The sequence below is a fragment of the Astyanax mexicanus genome, chromosome 13 (genome assembly GCF_023375975.1).
Source record: "Astyanax mexicanus isolate ESR-SI-001 chromosome 13, AstMex3_surface, whole genome shotgun sequence".
Classification (NCBI taxonomy): domain Eukaryota; kingdom Metazoa; phylum Chordata; class Actinopteri; order Characiformes; family Acestrorhamphidae; genus Astyanax; species Astyanax mexicanus.
In genome coordinates this window covers 30,642,935-30,661,882 of record NC_064420.1, presented here as the reverse complement: position 1 = coordinate 30,661,882, position 18,948 = coordinate 30,642,935, and the positions used below count along the sequence as shown (strand labels likewise).

General features: G+C 38.8%; 1 protein-coding gene across 1 annotated transcript in view; it reads right to left on the bottom strand.

Annotated features, from left to right (window-relative positions):
* oprl1 (opiate receptor-like 1) overlaps positions 1–18,948 on the bottom strand; it is a 71,752-nt gene that overhangs the window by 29,268 nt on the left and 23,536 nt on the right. The window lies entirely within an intron of this gene.

The window sequence follows — 18,948 nt, the reverse complement described above, 5'->3', positions numbered from 1 at the left end:
TTTTTAAACAATAATCAAACATGTCCAGATACTGATAATACAATCTGCAAATCAATAATTTCAATTCAATAAAATCAATTTTGTTGGGTACATTTACAGTATTCATTAATCTGGTAAATGATGTCGAGCAAAAATAAAAATAGGGTGAATTTTTCTTTGTATAAAGCAGCATTTTGGTTTTTTTTTTGGTCTTATTTTATTTTTATTTTTTTCCCATTTTCCCCTACATTATAAATTAATACTGAAATCATCCAGACTATGAAGGAACACGTAAGGAATCATGTAGTAACAAAAGAGTGTGAAACAAACAAAAATACTCTGCAAAGAAACTCTTGATCTTTGGTTTTTGAGTGGTCCTGATGAGAGCCAGTTTCATCATAATATTTTTGATGCTCTTTGTGACTGAAATTGAGGATACTTTCAATTTTTTTTGACATTTTCCAGATTGACTGGAGACTTCATTTCTTAATGTTGCCAGCCAAAGTGCACAAGACAATTAGATAGATCAGTATTAGCATTAGTCACTAAATGCGCCAAGTGCTAGCTTTTTTTACCGATTAGAGGTGAGTATTATCGGCCTGTAGCCTGCTGCTAACCCTGGCTAACACTGCTGGAGCAGAATTAGCATTACCAGCTAACAATTAGCTTTTTCGCTGCTCAGAGATAAGTATTATCGGCCTGTAGCCTGCACGTTTACCATTTTAAAACAAGCTTTAGTGGAAATCTGCAAATTTAAGCTTACTGTAAATAAACAGAAGCACTTTATTCACTCAAATAAACAGTTTTCAGGAGAGAAATCTGTGTAGATTAACATCCAGCTCTCGTTTTTTTTATAGCCCTATTCCTTACTAGTGTCGCATAATGCACCATATATTTCACTGCACCTTATGTATAAAAAGTAACCAGAAAATAGATGTTCATTGATAGTCCACCTTATAATCCAAAATACGGTGCATACACTTACTTTTTAAATGTACATTACATTTATTTACATTTATGGCATTTAGCTGATGCTTTTATCCAGAGCAACTTACAAGGATTCTTGCCCAAGGATTCTAATTGAAAGTTTGAAAGTATAGTTAGGAGGAAGTCGACACGGTCAACCACGACTTCCTCCTAACTATACTTTCAAACATGGGGATCTCAGACAATGTGCTGTCATGGTTTAGATCATACCTCACTGGGCACTCACTCGTTCAAGGTGTCGTGGCAAGGACAGCTGTCCTCAGCCCACTCCCTATCCACTGGGGTTCCCCAGGGTTCGGTACTGGGTCCCCTTCTCTTCTCAATATACACTGCCTCTCTTGGTCAGGTTATCCACTCACATGGCTTTTCCTACCATTGCTTTGCTGATGACACCCAGCTATACCTGTCATTCTCACCTGAAGATAACTCAATTTCTGCACGGATTTCGCAGTGTCTCTCTGACATATCCTCATGGATGAGGGAGCATCACCTTCAATTAAATCTCTCAAAGACTGAACTTCTGGTCATACCGGCAAAACCATCTTTTCAACACAACCTCTCTATAAGCATCGACTCTCTCTCTCTCTCACCGACAAAGGTTGCTAGGAACCTGGGTGTTCTGGTTGATGACCAGCTCTCCTTCACGCACCATGTGGCCTCAGTTGCTCGATCCTGCCGCTTCGCGCTTTATAACATCAGGAAAATTAGACAGTTTCTGACGCAACAGGCCACCCAACTCCTGGTACAAGCAGTCGTCATCTCACGCCTCGACTACTGCAATGCCCTGCTAACTGGCCTCCCGGCCTGCGTAGTAAAACCACTCCAAATGATCCAGAATGCAGCAGCACGTCTGGTCTTCAACCAGCCAAAACGGGCACATGTCACCCCGCTGCTCATTGAGCTCCATTGGCTACCAGTTGATGCTCGCATAAAATTCAAAACTCTTACAATCGCCTACAAGGTGATGACAGAACAGGCTCCTTCCTACCTGCACTCACTCCTGAAGGCTTACGCTACCTCCCGGCCGCTGCGCTCCTCCAATGAACGTCGCCTCGCTTTGCCAAACACTCACACAAAGCAATCCAGACTGTTCTCATACAGAGTTCCCCAATGGTGGAACAAACTACCTTCCACTACCAGATCAGGAGAATCTCTCGCTATCTTTAATAAACTCCTGAAGACAGAGCTCTTCAAAGAGCACTTACTCTCCTAACACCTCTAACACACTAACTACTTCTAACCCCATTTCCTTCTTCCCCTCCTTCACTTCTCTATCCCTTTATTTCCCTTCGACCTCCTTTAAGCCCTATCTAAAATGGGTTATCTAAATTCCTATTACTTTTGTACTTCATTATTGTAAGTCGCTTTGGACAAAAGCGTCTGCCAAATGAAATGTAATGTAATGTAATGTAATTGATGTACCCCAATCTCCCACATGATATGGTAGCACGCTAGCAGGTACACACCAACCACTACAATAGGCCAATAGAGGTTGAAAATAATGAATGATTAATCAAAGATTTGTTTCTTTATATATAATATGATTATGAACATTACAAAGCAAGATGACCCAAGAGGGTCATGGGTAAAGGATTTCGGAGAACTGAAAGTATTCATTACTATCATTCAAACTGATGACTAATCACTGGCGATTCCTCAAGAATATCATTGTAATTCAAGAGCTTTTTTAAATTAAGTTAAATTTAATCAAGTAATTGTGACAGTCTTCGCTCATACAACAAGATTTGTTATAAAAAAAGGCTTTAGAATAATCAGTTGAAATGCTGCATATACACACACACACACACACACCAACAAACAAACACACACACACTCCTCCACCTCTCTCTAGGACCCATTTATCCTCTCCATGCTTCTTGCGTATCCACAGATGTGGTCTGTCTGTGTGGGCTGGTCTCAGGTCATTAGCCGCTGCTAAAGAGGGAGTTGAGGGGGGGGGGGGGTTTGCGAGGAGAGTGTGGGGGGTGCAGATGAAGGAGGATATGAGATGTGAATGAGCTACTGGGAGGATGATAATGAGCCAATTAAGCCTTACCCAGAGAAACCTTATCACCAAAACAAACAACAAAAGCACGGGGAGCCGATTGGGAAAAGAGGTCACACTCCAAATTTTTTACCTCCAGCTTTGTGCCAAAATAACATCACTGCTGCATTCAAATATATCCTTTTAGATTTGTGTACTGTCTGAAAAAAAACACCAGCTGCTCTTTTCTGGAGGAGTGTGGAGTCAGTGGGAACTCAGAATAATGATTTACTTGTGTTACAGTTTTATTGACTGTAAAAAAAAAAAAAAACTTAACTTAGTACCTTAATAGTATATAATTTTGTTAACTTGTGAACTGTATTGATAATGTATTCTTGCTCAAGTATGAGTATAATAAAATTGAATTGAATTATCATCACATGTTGCTAAAGCCGATGTCCGTAAGTTTTAAATAAGGATTGATGGCTCTCTCTGGATAAAATGGGTAACTGCACCGAGCATGCGGAAGAATCATTTTAAACTGGGCGGGTGTGATGCGGTCTCCTTTCAGAGCGGATGAATCCGATTCCAGGTTATGTTCAGTCAGAGAGAGAGAGAGAGAGCGCGCTCCTTTGTTACTTTGTTTTTACTATGAGTGAATGAGCTACTGAGCTCTGAGTTTCCCCTTCTGACGTCTCCATTTCTCCACCAGTCGCTCGCGTTCAGTAAAACTGAGCCTGATCCTCTTAAAAAGGCTGTACATGTGATGTAAGTATGTAAAGACGCGTGACGTGGCCAGAAGAACTCCCGCGAAAAGTGACCCAACACCCCAGTTCTTAGAATTAATATATTATTAATTATAATCCAGCAAATTGGTACTGTTAAATGCAATATTTCATCCCTTCTTCACTCAGAAATGCTTCTGCTTTCAGTTTAGAAAACAGAATAATATGAACTGCCATTTTAAAACATGGCTTAAATGCTTTAACATGGCAACTCTTGGGTTAAAAAAGGTATGTTTGCCAGTAACTGGCTACACTTTTTGGTTTAAGCCAATTTAAACCAAAAGAGATGTATTGTTTCTGTGGCTGAGTAAACACGCAAAAATCTTCGCTTTGGGTCACTTTATTATGTGTACTAAAATCGGAAATTATGTGACTTTTACGTCAAACAGAACTGAAAAAAAAGATGGAAAGGAAAACAAGGTGAAAATAAGTAGACAAAAATGGAAGGCAGCACTTATTTGAGGGCTTAAGTGTTGGAAAAACAAGATAACAGACATCATAAATATTATTTTTCAATAATATTAGAAGACTCAGCAGTTGCAGCCATGCAGTATTCTTAATAAATTGGCTAAACATGGCTACAGATCACAGCTGCTGCATCTAAGAACAAAAAGTTAAAAATTGAAACCTGACCGTGGCTTAATAACGTCTCCTTTTCAGTGAGCTGGACTGAATTATTGTTAATAGGCTCTGCTGTGGTTTGAACTCATCTACAGCTCTGACAGATTCTGTCTGGGAATAAAGTGAAACTAAACATGAAGCATTGCTCTGTTGTGCAAGTGTGACACTTATGAAGATAACAGACCTCATAAATATTTGGAGTGATGTGTTTCTTTCAATAATATTAGAAGACTCAGCAGTTGCAGCCATGCAGTGTTCCTAATGAATTGGCTAAACAAAATTGGCTACAGATCACAGCATCTAAAAACAAGTAAAAAAAAAATCAAACCTGACCATGACTTAATAATCTCCTTTTCAGTGAGCTGGACTGTAGTCTGAACTCATTCACAGCTCAATCACAGCTGGGATTCTGGCTGGGATTAAAGTGAAACTAAACGAGAAGCATTGCTCTGTTGCGCATGCGTGCCACTTCTAAAGCACAAACTAAACAACAGATTTTGTCATAAAAAATCCAATTTCTGACCACTTTTTCCTGCTGTTTGAACATAGCCTTTGTTTTATAACCTTTGGGAGTAGCTTTTAAGTGTAAAACACATTGTTAAAATCAATATTTGTTTTGAATAATAAATAAAATGGCCAGTTTATGCCATAGACCCTGTGACTCCTGTTTTTTCTTACCACCAGCGCTGTGAAGAAATACGAATGACCTTGCTTTGAAACAGGAAGCGTGCAAGTCCTGTACTTCTAAAGAGGCTAGTACTGCCTGTTGGGAATTGAGAGTGCATTCTATACAGACGGTATATCTTTAGAAGGGTGGGCAGATCTGGTAATGTTTTCTGATAGATACAGTAACTTTAGTTTTCTCCTCATTAAAAACTCACTTCACCATATGTATTAGAAGATGGAAATGTGTTGAACAGCAAGAGGAATAATAAATGGCTCGGGCTGCAGCATGCATATTGCATGACGTGCCATGTGTGATCAAGTATACATACCCATTTTAAGATCCCGAGTAATTTATCTTGAGATTTATATATATACATATATATCTCGCGTTCTCGAAAGCAGTTCTTGCTGCTCAAATGTATATAACTGGTGGACAGTGAATGTAAAACCACAAGAAGAAGAGTGCAAGTACAAGAAAGAAACATCTCAACGATAATGATAATACTATCATTTCTACTACCACCATATTTTGGATTTCTAGACATGCAGCCCGGGAAAAAAATAAGAAACCAAATAAAAATGAAGAGTTTCTTTGATTTTACCAAATTAAAAACCTCTGGAATATAATCAAGAGGAAGATGGATGATCACAAGCCATCAAACCAAGCTGAACTGCTTGAATTATTTTTGCACCAGGAGTAAAGGCATAAAGTTATCCAAAAGCAGTGTGTAAGACTGGTGGAGGAGAACATGCCAAGATGCATAAAAACTGTGATTAAAAACCAGGGTTATTCCACCGAATATTGATTTCTGAACTCCTAAAACCTTATGAACTTTATGTTGTTTCAGCCATTTCTCATTTTCTGCAAATAAATGCTCTAAATGACAATATTTTTTTTTTTGGAATTTGGGAGAAATGTTGTCTGTAGTTTATAGAATAAAAAAACATTGTTCATTTTACTCAAACATAAACCTATAAATAGCAACATCAGAGAAACTGATTCAGAAACTGAAGTGGTCTTTTAATTTTTTTCCAGAGCTGTATATTTGTATATTTGGTGCATTATGAAATGGTGGTACAATAATTGTATTTTAAATGGAAAAGAAACCATAGAAGGGAAGGTTATCTGGGGTAAGGACTACACACAAACGGTGGGCGAGAGAGGAACAAGGACATGTGAAACGCAGATATGAGTAACACTTAAGGTAGAATGTAAAATCATGACTAAGCCCTAAATTTAAATTCATTTAATGATTTCAATTTTATTGATTTAGTTGGTTTAGATGAACATTGTGTTGTGTGTTAAGTAAAAATCTATATAAAATGAGATCCTTGATTAAACACAGATTTACGAAGCTTGCAAAAGACAAGATTTGTAGACTAGGAGCTGGGCGATATGGCCCAAAAAAAAATCTTCGATTTTTTAAAAAAAAAATCTGATTTTCGATTTAAATCAATTTTTTCCCCCCCTTCAAAAATGTAATTAAAGATGATAAAGAAATGGTTAAAAACTATTTTTTATTTATTTAGTTTTCACTTAAATGTCCCCTTTTTGGTTAAAGTGCAACCAGAAACAAGCAATGGTACAACGGGGGTGCGCTCGGGTCTCTGAAGTACAGGAGCCCACAGGGGAGCATCGTGGTGAAAATTAAAACTCAGAGAAAATCGATTTTCCTAAAAACACATCGTCCTTAACTGTAAATTCGAATTAATCGATAAAATCGATTAATCGCTCAGCTCTACTTGGGGCTTATAGTATGGCAGGCCACCAGAACTGGGGTTCCCATCACCAAGACTACATACAGATAGGTTTATATTTTTGTTGTTTGTTCCTGAACTATGTACTATGCAACTTCACTAAATTCAGTGACAGTTTTGTATTTGTCAGCTTGTAAAATGCATGTGTAAAGCGTGTCCTTTACATGCATATCAAAGCATGAATTGCACTTTCTGTAGGTTTCTTTCCGCACTTTCTTGAACCTTTGCCCAGGTTCAATAAATAATTATCTTTCAAAAAATCTGCTTTAAATTATGTGTAATAAGTGTAATTATTTCTGACATGATTTATATTTCCATCAAATTACAGTACCAGTACTTAACTCATTTTGCCTTTCACCTGAATCAAATGGCGTGCTCATTATTCAGTTCCCCTCTCAAAGAAGCAGCTGTTACACACCTGCTTTGCATTCTACTTCATTAACCTTCATTCAAATGGTTCTTTTTATCAGGGTAGGGTCAATAAGCGCGAACCACATACATTAAGGGCAGTTTAACAGACAGTGATTAAGCCTTGTTCTGGACTAGAGGGCATTCTGAATGAAGGTTCTTTAGAAAAAAAGGTTTAATAGCTGGAAAACGTGCCCAAGTACCTCTAGCTCTCTAATTAGTCTTTATATCTGAATTTATAATATTGATTGTTGACTATAGCATTTAGAAAATGTATGTTTATCTCTAGATTAATTCAAGGGTTGCTACACTACAAGGTTACCAGTAGTGTTTCCTGGTGCTGCCGTGTCTATGTTACCTTCTGGCCCTTTTCTTTTAGGTATTGACACTCTGATAATGTTCACATTCTCTCAATTCTCTATTGAATCAATCAGAATTCCAATTCCAATTCCATCGTCTCTTTACTTTTTACCCTTTACATAGTATATGATAGTCTACATTTCCAGTCTTACACTGATGGAATTCTATCCACGTCAGGACAGATGCCACCCCTCACCATCCACCCCCCACCCCCCACTCCAACCAGATTGACTGCCGGGTTCCTTATACTCCTACAATCCACGTCAGACCAGCTGCCCACCCTCTTGCTACTGCTATACGCCTTGGATTTGTTCACTATTGACTTTATTGAAGGTCAGATGGACTTTTTGCTACTATTTGAATTATTACCACCTCTTATTACCAGCATGATTAATCTTACCTAGAGTTGCACAAAGCCTTGAAGGCTCAATGTTTTTTTTTTTTTTCAATACTACAACATTATAAACACTTTAATTCAAGTTTGCAATGCAATTCAATGCTTTCAGATCTACTTTATATACAACCAAATACGTGAATCTAATCAATCATACTTTGGATGGCAGCTGTAGCCAGTTAGATTGGTGTGATGGTGCACAGGTGCGCCACTGACTGAAAACAACCTGGACAGAGAGCAACAGTGAGACGTTCATTGCTATCTTGGCAGTGAACTGTCAACAAAGGTGAATGCCCAACACAGGTATACCCCCGCTTGTTATGCACATATGTTTGAGATTCTGTCATTGGTTGCCGGGTCTGTATAGAACCCTCAGCCAGTTGAATACAGAACCCTTACTGGGGGATTCTAGACAATTGTTCTAAGGTCTAAAGGGACTCATGTGAGATCATACAGGAAAGAAGTTGTTGAGTTTTTGGAAAAAAAACAGCTACTTGAGTACTGTTCTGGGTCCAGTTTCCCAAAAGCATCTTAGCATTAAGAACATCTAAAGATAAAGATGGAGAGAGAGTGTTAAGAGTAAAGCTCGCTCGACCATTTAAGAATCTTCTTAGCGCTAAAAACCTTTTGTACCTTGGTCCTCTAGTTTACAGCATGTGACAAATCAAACATAATTCCTAATCAGAGTAAAAACTGACTAAAAAGATGATAACAAGACTTTGTACATCTAGAGGCTGAAAATTGCTTCATTTCTCTTTGCAGAATAGTCAAATTTGAAGCTCAGTCAAATTTGAGAGCATCGGTAAACAGCAATGTTCATGTTTTTTTTTTTTTTTTTTTTTTTACAGATTCTCAATGGGATTTAGGTCCTGGGTCTTTGGTTTAACCATTCTACTGTGCGTGAAAAATCGGGTATGAATATATTTTTCAAGGCACTGAAGAGAATCAGGATACTACAATTGGTATTGGTATTAAAATGAAAATGTTGGTATCATGACAACCCTACTTTTACCATCACTACTGTGATTATACTGCTACACCTGAGTGTACAACAGACTTGGAAATATGGTGGAACAGCAACTTTTTTAATCAACAATTCTTAAATAGTCTGACCAAAGGAGGATGGGTCCCCACTGGTGATCTATTTTCTCTCTCAAAGTTTCTTCCTGCAGTTTGGAGGGAGTTTTTTTTTTTTTTTCTTGCCACTGTTGCTTCGGCTTTATCACTTTGCTTTACGTTTATGCATCCCTCTCGTCCTATTACTGGAATCCTGTAAAGCTGCTTTGTGACAAAGTCAGCTGTAAAAAAGCGGTACACAAACAAACCTGGTTTGATTTGATCTGATTAAATTCAGTCACCAGAGAAAAGGTGAGATAAGAAACTAACAATGAAAGATTAGGTCTGCTTCACAAACTCATTCACGCCAACTCATCCCAAAGGTCTTCAGCAATGCTCTGTTCTACACGTCTGAGGGTTTTAAGACCCTCGAGCTGATGCTCGGTATGGGGAATGGTGACCCTGGACTCATCGCATTTTTATGGAGATTATAAATCAGTGTGCAGACTAAATGAACATTTGGTTTTAGCGGTGGGTGAATCTCGACATAGCTAAATAGTATTACTGAGGAGTGCATGAAATGTCTAAGCATGTTGTGAATAAGGATGTTTATTGCTAAACCCAAGTCAGTCAGTCATTCTGTTTTGTTGGTGCTAACAATTTCTGGCAACCGCAAATTCCCAATCCACTTGTATGTCTGAGCAAATGAATAAATAAATATGCTATTATCTTTTGGCCAGAAAGAGCAATTTCCTCCTGCGGTGTTTGATTCTACTTTAGTTATGTTTGCCAAACTGCTGTGCTGTAGAGCATGCAATGGGCTTTAAAAACGGTGTGTGTGTGCCTGCATCTCAAATGTAATACCTTTGGGTTAAAACGGCAGTAATAGAAGAGATACTAGAACAGCATGTTTATTTGTACCGGGTTTGGACAATGAAACTGAAACAAATTTATCGTCACAACAGTTCTGGTGGAAACAGGAGAGTTGAGGTGCACATTGAATTCTGGCGTGATTTGATCAGCTGTGGTTTTATGTTTTTTGGAAACATCCCTTTCAGACAGCTTCCTCTTGCATCCACAGTTAATCCTGTTGAATGTGGTTGGTCCTTCTTAGTGGTATGCTGACATTACCCTGGATACCGTGGCTCTTGATGCATCACATAGACTTGCTGTCTTGGTCACAGATGTGCCAGCAAGACGTGCACCAACAATTTGTCCTCTTTTGAACTCTGGTATGTCACCCATAATGTTGTGTGCATTGCAATATTTTGAGAAAAACTGTGCTCTTACCCTGCTAATTGATCCTTCACACTCTGCTCTTACTGGTGCAATAATGTGCAATTAATGAAGATTAACCACCAGGCTGCTCCAATTTAGCCATGAAACCTCCCACACTAAAATGACAGGTGTTTCAGTTTCATTGTCCAACCCCTGTAAAATTTAAAGTACCTTAATTTACAGATTATAATGTGCAACAGATTATGAGGCACATTTTATGTGACCATAGTAAGGAACAAGGGCATTGCCATGTTTTCTTTCTGGGGTTATGCTGGTGGAAGCGCCTAAGTAAACAAAACTGTAATTCTTAAAAAAAAAAAAAAAAAGAAAATTCAAAGTTAAATGAGTGCTGGATGTTAATCTACACACATTTCTCTCCTGAAAACTGCTTATTTGGGTGAGTAAAGTGCCTCTTGTTTATTAAGACAGTAAACATAGATTTCCAGTATTTTCAACAGTGCTGTTAGCACCAGCGCTAGCTGCAGTTAGCAGCCGTGCTAGTAAAAACACTGCCCAACAGAGCTACACTGAGGACTCCTGTTCTGGTAATCCAGGGTGCTATTAGCTAGCGATTCTTCCCACGTAGCTTGTTTTAAACACAGTAAACATGAAGACTACAGTGCAATATACTCACCTCCGAGTGGTGAAAGTGCTAGCGCTTGTCGTGGTTAGCAGCTAATTCTAATACTGCTCTAGCCTCAGTGCATTATCAACACAGGCGTTTAATGTCACCTCTGCAACCCTAAAGACATCCCAGTTTCGGGAGAAAGGTGAATAGACATTTTACAAGGTCTACTTAACTTGACTTTAAAAAATTTCAAGAACTTTGAAAGTATCTAAAAGTTCAGTTGCAAAGACCATCAAAACTGTTAAGATGAAACTGGCTCTCATCAGGGCCGCCCAAGAGAAGGAAGAGCAAGAGTTGTTGTACAGGATAAGTTCATCAGAGGTACCAGCCTCAGAAAGCACAAGTTAACAAACAGCAGCCCAGATAAGAGCCAGCTAAATGCTTCACAAAATAATTTGGTTTGTTTAACCATTTTAATTTTACTACATGATTTCTTATGTGTTCCTTCATAGTCTGGATGACTGGTACTGTATATCATTGCTGTCCAATGAAAAACAAGTATCACCTTTTTCTGTCGATTTTTAGTTTACTACATGTTTTGAACAGACAAACTGTCACTTACACTGTGCCAAAATTTCTTGATGAACAGACAAACAGAAGTACTTTAAAATTACCTAAAATTAACTCTTTTTACATTGACTTCCATTTAAAATTTAGAAGGTTATTATATCTCTCCGGTAAAATTCCTTTTTTTTTTTTAGATACTGGTTTCTCTGGACATTTTCGTTTGTCAAACAATATGAAAAAAAAAAACAATAATGAAACATTGGTATCACTTTAAAATAAGACTACCTTTATAACGACTTTATAGATGGTTTGGTTTACAATTAGTTTATTAATGGTTACTAATTAGGTAATAATCAGTTATAACACATACATAGAAAGGGCAAAAGTATAGATGGCTGTGGGTTCACTATTTGGCAAACAACAGATCATTGTTGCCCTTTCTACGTATGTGTTATAACTGATTATTAATGATTTTAAGGCATTTACAACCTAATTAGTAACCATTAATAAACTAATTGTAAACCATTTATAAACCCTTTATAAAGGTAGTCTTATTTTAAAGTGGTACCACCAAGCTGACCAGAGGAAATTTTTTAAATGTCTAAATGGAATTTGAACAATTATTTTTAAAAAGACAAATAATTTTCCAGTACTGTATTAAATGTCTGTGCTGTTTTAGGTTTATAACACAAGATTCCCTTCAAAATAAAAGAAAGCACTCCTGTTTTAGTCTAGTCTAGTTTTATGTCCCAATTATCAGTTTTACTCAGACTGCAGCAGCTCTCTGAAGAATCAAACTCATTGCACAGACCATTGATCAGTTCCAACCATCATCCTGGTATAATTAGACAGGATCATGCAAAGTAATCTCAACGATAATAAAATTGTGATCAAGTGCGTTAGCTGTAGCTCAAGGCGATATGAGGGGTGTTCCCTAAGGGCCCCACTTCATCATCTCAATCCATTCCTTATTGAAAGAGGGAATGGTTGAGTTAATATGTGGATAAACTTTGCAGGATATGCTTTTTATTAAGATTTTAAAGAGATTTTGTTCTATTTCTTCTAAGAATGGAGCTCACAGGGTAGAGAAACAATAGGAAAGAGTGAGAAATGCAATCAGAGAACAAAAGACATTACAATAAAAAGCCATTACCTGATAATTTAAGGAAACTCAAGTTTAATACTTGCACTTAGCTTGAGAATATATTGAATGGAGGTCAGTTGCCTTCAAATTAAACCATTATTTCACACTTCTGTTCTATGCACTCATAACCATACACTCATACTCATATACACAGTGAAAAAATATGGATACACTTGAGTATTTTTCACTGTATCAAACTGAAGCCTAATTCCACCCAATCATCCATCCATTCATTCATCTATCCACACTTCTATTAATTCTTCCATCCATTGATACATCCACCCACCCACCACGTCACCTTCCACCACTATCCACTCAATATTGCATCTATCCACACACCCACCCTTTCATACATTGGTCCACCAACCTTTCCATCCAATCAATTAATTAATTGACCTGCCTACCCACCCAAACTTCCATCCATGCATCCACCAATCCTTCCATACATTTATATACCCACCTACCCACTCTTCCATCTGCCCCACTCTTCCATCCATCCATCTGTCCCCACCATTCCATACATTCATTCATGCACCTGCCTACCCACCCAATCTTACATCCATCCATCCGTCCACCAATCCTTTCATCCATTCATTCATGCACCCACCCACCCAACCTTTTCATCCATCTATCTATCCATTTAAATGCCAACAGTCAACCATGCGTCTATGCATCCACCAACCCTTCCATCCATTCACCTATTTATCAACAATCCATTAATGCATTCACCAATCCTACCATTCATCCCTCCACCTACCATTAATGCATCCACCAAACCTTCCATTCATCTATCCATTTATTTATACACCCACCTACCCACCCTTCCATTCACCCACCCCCCACCCCTCCATCCATGAATAGACCAACACTTTCACTCATTTATTCATACACCCACCCTTCCATCCATCCACCTACTTACCCAACCTTCCATCCGTGCATCCACCAATTCTTCCATCCATCAATCCATCTGTTATTACACCTACCTACCCAAACCTCCCTACCTCTCTCCCTACCTACCATCTATCTCCCAACCTACCAAACTTTCATCTACATATCCACCTATCCTTTTATCCATCCATCCATCTATCTATCTGTTTATAAGCCCACCCACCCAACCTTTCATCTATGCATCCATCAATCCTCCCATCCATCCCCCTATTTACCCAACCTTCCATTAATGCATCCACCAATCCTTCAGTTCATCCATCCATCTGTTTATACACCCATCTACCCACTCTTCCATCTATCCACCCCCACCCTTCCACCCATGCATCCACCAATCCTTCCATCTATCAATCCATCTGCCCCCACCCTTCCATCTATACATCCACCCACCCTTCCCTACATCAATCTATCCATACATCTATTAATGTCTATTCACTCTGTATTAATGTGTTGCTGTTTTGCTTCGAATTACTTGCGTGTGCACACACTCCCACACACACACACACACAGAAAATCCCTCACACACACACACACACACACACACACACACAAACAAACAAACAAACAGACAAACACAATGGCGCGAGTCCAGGCAGAGGTCCAATTCAACCCGCACAGGTCTTGAGAAGATTACTTCCTGTGTATTACAAAGGAGCCAGACAGAGCCTGAACAACAATTCTGTTAAAGGCATGCAGTGTCAGACGCATCACAAAAGACCATCTCTATTGCATCTGCATAAATATTCATACCACAGATGCCTCTGCGGACGCAGCCCTGAGACCGTGGGCCGCGGGGACGTGAGCGGCCGCGCTTCTGACGCTGTAGAATTAAAGAATGCTTTGCCCTTGCGCTGGGAAAGCAAGGTCTGGGAGACTAATAGGGATATTGGATCTACCAGATGTAATCCATTGCCTGAGAGGATAATAACACGGCTCTGGCCTCTGAATGGGTGGGTGGTGTGTGGGGGTATGTAGGTGGTTGTGTGGTTGGTATCTGAGAGACGTGGTTCTGATTCGAGATCATAGCTTTGAAAATTGCAAAAATCAGTGTTATGTTTCTGATAATGCGTAATAAACCTTTAGGGGCATCAATATACAACGCTGTTACTGTTTACACTACTGGGGCTTTCAGATATTGCTACCGTACATATTTCATATTCATATTTTCAGCATTACTCCTTTAGCTGCCCTGTAAACTGTGTAAATACAGTGATAAATACACTTTTTCACATTTTGTCTCCTTACAACCATTAACTTAAATGTATTTTATAGAGATTTTAAGTGATAAACCAACACAAAAGTAGCACATAATTGTGAAGTGAAATGACAATTATACATTGTTTTCCATTTTTTATCAAATTAAAATCTAAAAAACAAGTGTGATGTGCAAAAGTATTCACTAAATAAAACCCCCTTAATAAAATCCAGTGCAGTCAATTGCCTTCAGAAGTCATGAGTATTACAACTGTATCACTATTATACACCAGGTATTATTATTATTTATGAAATATTTACACTGCTTATAAGGATTTTTTTGGGTGTCATATTCGGGACAGGACTCAGACAAGTGCAGATGCAGATTTTAGTGTTTATTAAAATAAACAATGGTACAGGGGATGTAAAAATAAAATAAAATCGGAAACAGTGTAATCACAGCAAACAGGAACCACGCAAACATAAGCATACCATAAACAGGGACAGTCCAGAGAATCATATACAGGGAATCCAGCAGCAGAAATAATCCAATAGGCAGAAAAGCTAAACAGTCCAGGTCAAACACGGTAAATCCAATATCAGAGGAACAGGCAGAAATCGGCGTCGAAAAAACAGAAAGCAAGGTCATACATGAAATAACAGAGACTAGAGATAGAACGCTTTGTAATGAGGATAAACCAAACAATACTCGGTACAGGCGTGTGCGTGGTGTGCTCTTTTATACTGCAGGTAATCAGTATTCGGGACTTCCTGGAGAAAGCAGGTGACGTGTCACGTGATCGGGTGTGTGTGTGTGTGTGATGTCAGCGGGTAGTGCGTTCTGGGTAGTGTAATTGTTAGGCTGAGAACCTCAGTTAGAGGCAGGGCCGGATTAAAAGAATGGGCTGAAAGGGCTGCAGCCCCGGGCCTCGCCACTAGGGGGGCCTCCGGTCGCTGAATGTCAAATGACGAAAATTAATTAAAAAAACGAAAATTACAAGCAATAAAAAAGGAAAGAGCGACAGAATTATTACAGAAAACACCCAAATTAACCAGCGTGGAGTAGTCAGCCTGCTGTAGCAGCTACCACCAGCAAAGATGCGCTGCGCTCTCTCTGTCTCTCTGTCTCTCTCTCTCGCTCTCGCGCTCTTCCGCAGCGCGGAGCTAAATTCAGTGCGAGGCTACAATAATAATAATATAAATAATATAATACAATAATATAAAACTCAGTTTAGTTAAATAAATAAATGAAGATGAGTGAGGACCTGTAAAGTTAATCGAATATTGTCAAATATAAAGGAAAGGTTGAGGTTTTGATGAGCTGTTTCAATGACTTGAAACTGAAACTAACTGAAACTGAAACTTTTAATATTCTGCACACTATCAGAAAGCATTTGATTGTGTTTTAAATGAGTTTTTTATTTCATATTAATTATTGTTTTATTCATCTGAACTATTTTTATTATTTTATTGATTAAATTATTTTTTTCTTCAGAAGATATACATTCTTTATTTTTTATGTATCCATTTCAATGATCTTTTTAAAGTGTCCTATTTTTTCTTTTTTGCGTATATATTTTATTCGTCTATAGTAAATGTATAGTAAATATAAGTAAAATATTGTAAGTCAGTTTTTAGTTATTTCTAACCAACCCCCACCCCCCACGATATCATCGTCCATCGCGATGTTTCCCTGTAAACATCATCATCTGCCAATTAAAGAGACATCGCCCAACCCTAAATTGAATTGAAATCATGTTACCAGTTCACTTTAAACGGTAGTCGGTCATAGATTGGTACTGTGTACGCTGTCGCTGATGTGTCCGTGTGTTTGTGTGAGGTCATGCATCAGAACATGATATGAAGGGCCTCATCCTGGTAATTAGCCCCGGGCCTCAAAAAGTGTTAATCTGGCACTGGTTAGAGCTGAGTGTGGGAGGAACAGAAGCACTTTCAGCACCAGACGTGACATTGGGTTTCAAACATCCTTTGGATGATTAAACATGCACCGGGTCAAATTAACCCCAGAACACCATTGCTGTTCCTGACAAATGAACATAATAGTAGGGTAAATGATGGTGTAACTAACTTTAATGGTAAGGTTCTAGAGTTATATATCTGACTGGTACTGTTTGGTACAGATTTTTTATTTTTTTTTCCTAGAGTGAATGTATTTTTGGCTTCAGCTATGCAGAGCTTTGTTTCAGGTTTTGGAGAACAAAATGACAGTTAAGCCGGTCCGCAGGAGCCGAGGCAGCATCTGCCTGCACACAAATACAGCCCACCTGCAGCACTTACAGAGCGGCAGAGCGTACATCAGCAGGGCGTCGCCAAAAAAACAACAATACACTTCTAACATATGAATCATATGAATGCACAACAACAGCGAAAAAAAGCAGGAAATTGAATTAGCCTCAGCCCGGCCGCGATGAACGGCTGATTTACAAAAACGAACGGAGCGAGAGGATGTTTGCATAATTCTACACTTCTCTTGTTACTCTCCGCCTTTATCTGTTGGCAGGAAGGCTGCGTGACTCACCGTCTCCCGAGAGAATTAAAGCCGCTGCATCAGGTTGCCTCCACATTTTGGCCAACGAGGTCCGTTGGCAGACAAGGTGTACAGACCCAGGAACACATGCATGACCACACGTTTGTCAGAGCAAGAATTAGGCAGCGCAGGACTGTGTGTGCAAATGGCACGGGGAAATTACCCTTGCAGAAATAAATCTGCAATCCCTATAAACTGCCATCTGAGGCTTCATTAGTGCAAATGGCTGGAGATGTGCTGGAGAGAGCAGCAGCAGCAGCAGCAGAATTGTGAACTCTCAGAGTGGATGTCGTTTACAGCTGAAACAGATGAGCACCACGCTCATATTTAGCTAAAAGTTCACAAATTATATCCTTTAACTGTCATAATCAAACCCTATACATTAAAAAATAACCCTAACAGGCTATTGGCCCAAATACACTGAAAAAAATGATGAGTAAAATTTACTTAAAGCTCACCTTCCGCAAAAATCCGATTTTTCTTGTTTTTTGTGGAATACAGTAGGTCTCTCCGAGTTGAATGTGTACACCTGCACATTAAACTGTTTTGCAGCCCCCATTGTCTGCAGGAGCTAAGCAAAGAAATCCCCCCTCCCCCCCTCCGAAAAACGGGTGAATTTTGAATTATCTTTCTGCCTACGTAGGCAGAAACTCACAGACCAGCCCACCTTGGCTCGAGAAACTCCCAGAGGCGGAGCTGAAGCGACGCAACATCACCGCTCATCAGTTAGGAGGTGGGAGGCAGTGAGCGGCGGAGGGGCGTCGCAGTGCTCCTAGCCAATCAGAGGAGAGATTTTTGCATGCTGTTTGCATGTATGAATATTCATGAGCAAAGCTGGAATCCGGTCATTTTGGACACACGCCTAAAACAGTCCATTAAAAAAGAGCTATACAGAGACACCTGAGCACTTTTTTTTTACAAAAACGGCTCACATGTCATTCATTCATACTAGAGACCACAACTAGACATTTTAAAATGAAAGAAAAAACGACGGAAGGTGAGCTTTAAAAAAAAGTTTCGCAACTTTCCGCATTTGCATTTTTTTTAAGTACATTTAATTTCAGATAAATTTAACTTAAAAAACTAACTTCTACTCGGTTTTAAGACTTAAATGTTACGTAGAGTAAATAAGTGAACTGAACTTCAGTCAATCCTTTCTTTTAGTCTAAAGTCTAAAGTCAGTGCAGTGTTTTCCCAAAAAAATCACTTTATGCTTCCTTCCCTCTGCTGACAACTTTTATAGAGATGCGGATTTCATTGTCCAGCAGGACTTGGCACACTGCCCACACTGCAAAAAAAAAAAAAAAAAAGTACCAATTGGTCTTATATTATATAATATTCTAACTTTCTGAGACAATGATTTTTGTTTTAGTTTTTTTTGTATTAGCTCTAAGCCATAATCACCAACAATAAAAGAAAATATAGCCGCAAGCGGCAATCATCGGGTTCAAGCACCAACTTGCACAATGGTGCCTACTGGAGCATTGAATGGTGATGTGTAAGAAGGTCTAATATGATTGGAGATGCCCTGTCACATTTAGAAATTATCAAGTTTTTCACCTGTTATTAATGTTGAGCAGAGGCCTTTCAACCTGATCAGTGCTTAAATTCACATGTAAATCTAGTGAACTTTGTAGGATATTCATTAAGTGAGTTAGAACTAGTCAAAAGGTGTCTACATGTTATTGGTATTGATCAGGTGGCTT